Source organism: Humulus lupulus, chromosome 4, assembly GCF_963169125.1.
Source record: "Humulus lupulus chromosome 4, drHumLupu1.1, whole genome shotgun sequence".
Classification (NCBI taxonomy): domain Eukaryota; kingdom Viridiplantae; phylum Streptophyta; class Magnoliopsida; order Rosales; family Cannabaceae; genus Humulus; species Humulus lupulus.
The window spans coordinates 61,824,364-61,830,153 of NC_084796.1; the positions used below are offsets into that span (position 1 = coordinate 61,824,364).

Sequence of the window (5,790 nt, forward strand, 5' to 3'; positions counted from 1 at the left end):
CTCTGATACCATGTAGAAAATGGTGAATGAAATTATGTATTTTATTCATGTAAATAACATATATTTATACAACACAAGAGAAACTAAATTAGGAAGGTAGGAGAGAAAATAGGAAATAAAATAATTACAATTGACATATAATTTCTAGCTAATTTACAGCGAACATTCTAACAGTCCCTAGGGACCACCATGTATCAGGGGCCATTAGAGCCCAATTATAAATAGACATTCACCCCTCAGACTAGGGGTTGGAAAATTCATTGTATACTAAGGCTATTGAGCAATATACGAGCATTTTCTTAATTGTTGTTCAAGACTTTTATCCTTCGAGTTTTTTCTAAATTATTTCTAAGTTCATCATTTTCTTATCGACCTTTGAGTTTTCCGACCTAACATTGTTGACGATTTCTCACCGTCAACATAAACTAAATTAAATGGAAAACTCATTAATTACCTTCACTTTGGTTTCCACCTTTTCCTGACCAGTTTCCAGATTTTAAGAAGTAAAACCATGATTTTCTTGCACCAGATGCGTTGGGGACTACATTATCTAAGTAGATTGCTAATACCAACCAAAAGAAGAATGTCACCCCAAGCCACTTGTTAATGTCATTCTGTCAAGCAACAAGTATATACATGTCGTAAATGAATATATAATTGAATGGAAAAAACAACAAACTAGTTTGAATATAATCTATATATATTTATAGAGAGAGAGAGAGACAAAAATTAAGTTTTCATACAATTGTTGTAATAAAGCAATGATGTGAGGATCTTGAGCACATTTTGCTTGAGTTAGTCGCCTAGTCCAGACCACTACAACATCGTGAGGAGCTGATGAAGTTGCTTCGTTAAGCATCAATAGAGCTCTAGCCAGAATATTTGGTGGAAACAATGACCAAATCACTTGGCAATAATTTGCAACACTGGGATTGTATGGAAATCCAAACTCTGTAACAAGCTGCATTTTTTAATATATGCATATCCAATTTCATACCAAAAAATTCATTAATTAGATTATTAATTAATAATGTGCTATACCTATAATAGCATAATTAAATAGAAATGGAGAGTATTAATTAATACAATAATAATATTATCGCCTGAGTCATTGAGCCAACGATGAATACAGAAAAACCAACCATGCTAGCGGAAGATGACTTGCTTATAAAGCTCAACAACATGAAGGCGAAACCAAGCTATATTTGATTGAAGAAAAAAGAAAGTTATTGTTCATCACTATTGGCCATACTTGTACAATCATTATATATGTGACAACAAATAACTATACAAGAATGCGGTAAATAACAATATAATAATTACCATATTGAGTTGGAATAGGAAAAACAGGAGAAATACAACTAGAAAGGTGTTGTACAAGAAGAGTTCAAGCCTAAACATTATGCCAAAGAGAACTATGTGAAGTGGTGACAGAAATGTAAGAAACCCTTCCCATATAAGCCATGAGAGCCAATATACAGGATCATAAAGACCCATCATCGTCATTGCCTGCAAGACACATATAAATACATTGATTATATGTAAGTATATGTATATTGAATTTGAGATCATATATATTGTGTGTATAATATATATATATATACATATATGTACCTGTCGAAGCTTTAGCTCCTTTTCTAGGATAAGAAAAGTGATTCTAGATACAAAAGTGAACATGGCAGCTGCAAGGAAAGTAGGTGGTCCAGCAGAGTCCATCATGGAGAGCTTTGTGCCTCAGGGTGTGCAAACTCCTTAAACGCCACAGCCCAGCTGAAGTTTGCAACGGAAGTAGTAGTAGTAGTAGTAGTAGTACTTGTGGACATTATTAGTCACATATCAATATTTTTGTGTGGATATATTATATATAGCCATATTACATCCAAATAAGCCTAATAAGGTAGATGTAGAATAATATACCTCCAATGAGAGACCTAACAATGTCATGCTCAGCAGCTACCTGAAGTGGGATTTGAAACTTGAAGGTTGGATCTTCATATATTGCTCTCTTTGGCAGAGAAGTTGAATTAGCCTGTATTCCGTAGCTTATTACTCCATCATTATTATTTTCTATGAAATGCAAAGCTCCTGGACACCTCATCGGATTCCCATGCAGCCATTTATCTACTTCACCCTCCGTTCTAAATGATTTCACCTGCCAAAAAGAAAGAGCCACATATTGTATAATCATTTCAAACTGATCACCATACAATAAATTGTTTTGTGATTATAACTTTTTCTATATTATCATAATGACTTTTTTTTATAATCACGAATTTACTTTTACTCATAAAAATGTCTTTTCTGTGAATACACCAATTTTTTTAATTGTGTGAACAATTTTTCTGGCTGTGAAATATCAATTTTTTAACGAGTTTTCAATCGATAGGAACTAAGAACTATATATACTAGGTAATATGTTATTTGTTGTGATCTGAGTGAGAGAAGACAATATAAGTCAAGTTTTAGTTTGTAAAAAAATGCCAGTGACAAATGTACATTTATATATACCAAAATTTTCCCATGTATATTAATAATGCTACATGCGTACCTTACTAGAAGGAATAGGCCTCCCTGGATTATTAGCCTTAATGGCACTAACGGTACGTTGAATCATAGCGCTTTCATTTCCACTCCAAACAAAATCAAAGCAAGGAAGCTTGACAAAGTCCTTGTGCTCACATGGTGTGATTGACAGAGAGTGACGAGGCATAGGATCAACGATGATCCTGTTGGAGGTGGAGGAGAGGAAGCGAGCCTCAGTCGCCTTATGTTAAAAGAAAAGTACCAAGAAGAAGAAGATCGAAGCAAAAAGCTGGAGGAATGTGGCCTTCTTGTTTCTCCATGAAAGCAGAAGGTTTTTTCTGAATAGAGCATTGCATTGCATTGCTGGAATAGCAATGAACAACCTCTTTCTGACTTCATGCTTATTCAACTTCACATTTCAGATACATTATTGATCGATCATATTTCAATTTTATTCTCATCATCACTCACTTCAGTATCTTGTTATTAATATTTTTTTCATTTAGATTATGTAATATTTTCAGTGAGAAGATAAAACAGAATGATTATAATATCTTACTTTTGAATTTGAATATAGAATTTTAGTTATTTTAATCAAATATACTAGGAAGAGTAAACATTTCTACGGGATATATGATAAACGTCCACAAAATTATAACAAGGTGATTATGTTTAATTTTTTTTAAAATCAATTAATATAAAATAGTAATAAAGTAAGAGTTAAAATGTTTTTTTTATTATTATTAATAATATTATTAAAATCAGGTAGACTGATAGTTAATTTTAATAGATTTCAGAAAACAAATGATTATTATTGAAATTTTAATTTTTATTACTAATATAATATTTAACTAAAATAAAATGGAGCAAAATAGTAATTTTTTTTAGGAATTAAATTTAAGAGATTGGTTATCAAGGTATGGCTGGTTTGTTTTGTTTTGAGAATTTATCTTCTTATATGATTTTGAAAAAGAGGAATTATGAAGTCCCTTAAGTCATTTACTCCTTAAATCGTTTTAGCCATTAGATTGTATAGAAAAGTAACCTTAGTAAATCCTACGGCCGAAGGTGGATGTAGAAGTGGTAACAATAAAATGAAAACTTGCAACCGGCTCGCCCTGTACTAGTTTAGTAGTTTATAATATTATTTTATTTTATTTATTTTAAATAAAACTAATTTCACCTTTTGTTATGCTAACTGAAGCTTTGAATGAGTTTAGAGAAAAATAATGAAAGATGGTGGAGAGATTTGTTTTGCTAGCAGACTGAAGAGAAATCATACTTATTAGTCCTCATAAGATGATGCCATAATCGTAGTTTGCATAAAATATTGAGACAATAAAAAGAAAAACTTGCAACTTAGATTATAAATTTGTATTTACAGTAAGATTTCGGATACATATTTCCAATTCAATATTTAACATTGATGTAATCTGCTTGAAATTAATGATACAAAATGAGGTTGCTAACAAAAATGTACAAGCAGCATAAAAATAACTCGAACCTCTACAAGTTGGTATGCATCAATGAGAATTGCTGATGATGATTTGATCGGGATCAAGAACAATGCCACGGGCTACTCCTGGTCGGCTGAAGATACCTCTGCGAGGAGTGGGTGCTAAAGAATCCATTGGTCCAATGTTTGGAGGTATTGAAGTTTCATCAGAGTGGCCAGAGATGCAGAGGGTACCGGTCTCATCTTGGTTCCAGTATACTGATAGGACCTTGCCTACCTGAATTAGAACCAAACAGAGCCAATAGGCAAGACAGCAAACCAGAGAGAAGAAGCAAAATTGTATTATAGTAGTAACCAGGAAATTAGAGAGCCTGGACCCTCCTTACAGAGATGATTCTTCTTACAAGCTAGCTGAATAACAAAAAGAAAATAATCCTATTATTTATACTTAGCCTCTATGGTAAATGGTGCACCTAGGTACTACCCAAACAAAACCCACATAACAGATTTAGAGTGTATTATCTCCTACAGCCCTCTCTACGTGTGCCTTCTTGTGCCTCCTAGCATAGACATACGTTAAGGGAGGTCTATCAATACCGCCGGCCTGAAGTTTCACCTTGTCCTCAAGGTGAAATTGGGGAAATTGCTCCTGAATGACAGCAAAATCCTCCCAAGTTGCTTCAAATTCTGGTAAGTGTTTCCATTTGATGAGGGCCTGTGGCTTGGTGTTGTGTGTTCCAAGACGAACCGCAAGAAGGGATTCTGGCTCCAAAAGCCACTCTAAGTCAGCAGTGAGGCCTGGAGGAAGGCATGTAGCCTGCTGGTGCTGTCCAAGTGCTGCCCGCAAGCAAGAGACGTGGAAGACGGGATGAATGGAAGCATGAGATGGCAATTGAAGGCGGTAAGCGGTTGTGCCCACACGAGCCAACACCGAGAAGGGGCCAAAGAACCGAGGGGACAGTTTTTCATTTGGCCGTTTCGCTAAGGTGCGCTGCCTGTAAGGACGGAGTTTCACATACACCATGTCGCCCACCTGAAACTGTACATCACGACGCTTGCGATCAGCTTGGGCTTTCATTTTCTGTTGAGCACGGAGCAAATTTTTCTTTAGCATTTGGAGGATCTCATCTCGGTCACGCAACTCTTGGTCCACAGCAGAAACCTTAGTACTTGCCGGCTCAAATCAAAGCAGCGGGGGTGGGTCACGGTGGTAGACAGCACGAAACGGGGTCATCCCAATGGAGGTATGATGCGAGGTATTGTACCAATATTCGGACCACGGTAACCACTTTGCCCACTAAGTCGGTTTGGTACTGACAAAACATCGTAAATAGGTCTCAAGGCAGCGATTGACCACTTCTGTCTGACCGTCGGATTGAGGGTGGTAGGCCGTGCTGTGTTGTAGTGACGTCCCCTGCAACCGAAACAGCTCCTTCCAAAACAAGCTAATAAAGATCTTGTCCCTATCCGAAACAATGGAACGGGGTATCCCATGGAGCTTCACAATCTCACGGACAAAGACTTCAGCCACCGTGAAGGCCGAGAAAGGATGACGGAGAGGGATGAAGTGGCTGTATTTCGAAAGGCGATCCACGACCACTAAAATAGAATCAAAGCCTTTAGAGACGAGGAGGCCTTCGATGAAATCCATTGAGATATCCTCCCAAATTTGCTCAGGGATCGGTAATGGCTGCAATAGGACCGCTGGAGATTGCGCCAAATACTTATTCTGTTGGCACACTGAACACTCAGCCACAAATTTCTCTACATCCCGGCACATACCCCACCAATAAAAATCTGCCCCCAACCGC

General features: G+C 36.5%; 1 pseudogene; it reads right to left on the reverse strand.

Annotated features, from left to right (window-relative positions):
• Positions 1–237: 237 nt before the first annotated feature.
• LOC133832231 (ABC transporter A family member 2-like) lies at positions 238–5,093 on the reverse strand (annotated as a pseudogene).
• Positions 5,094–5,790: the final 697 nt, after the last annotated feature.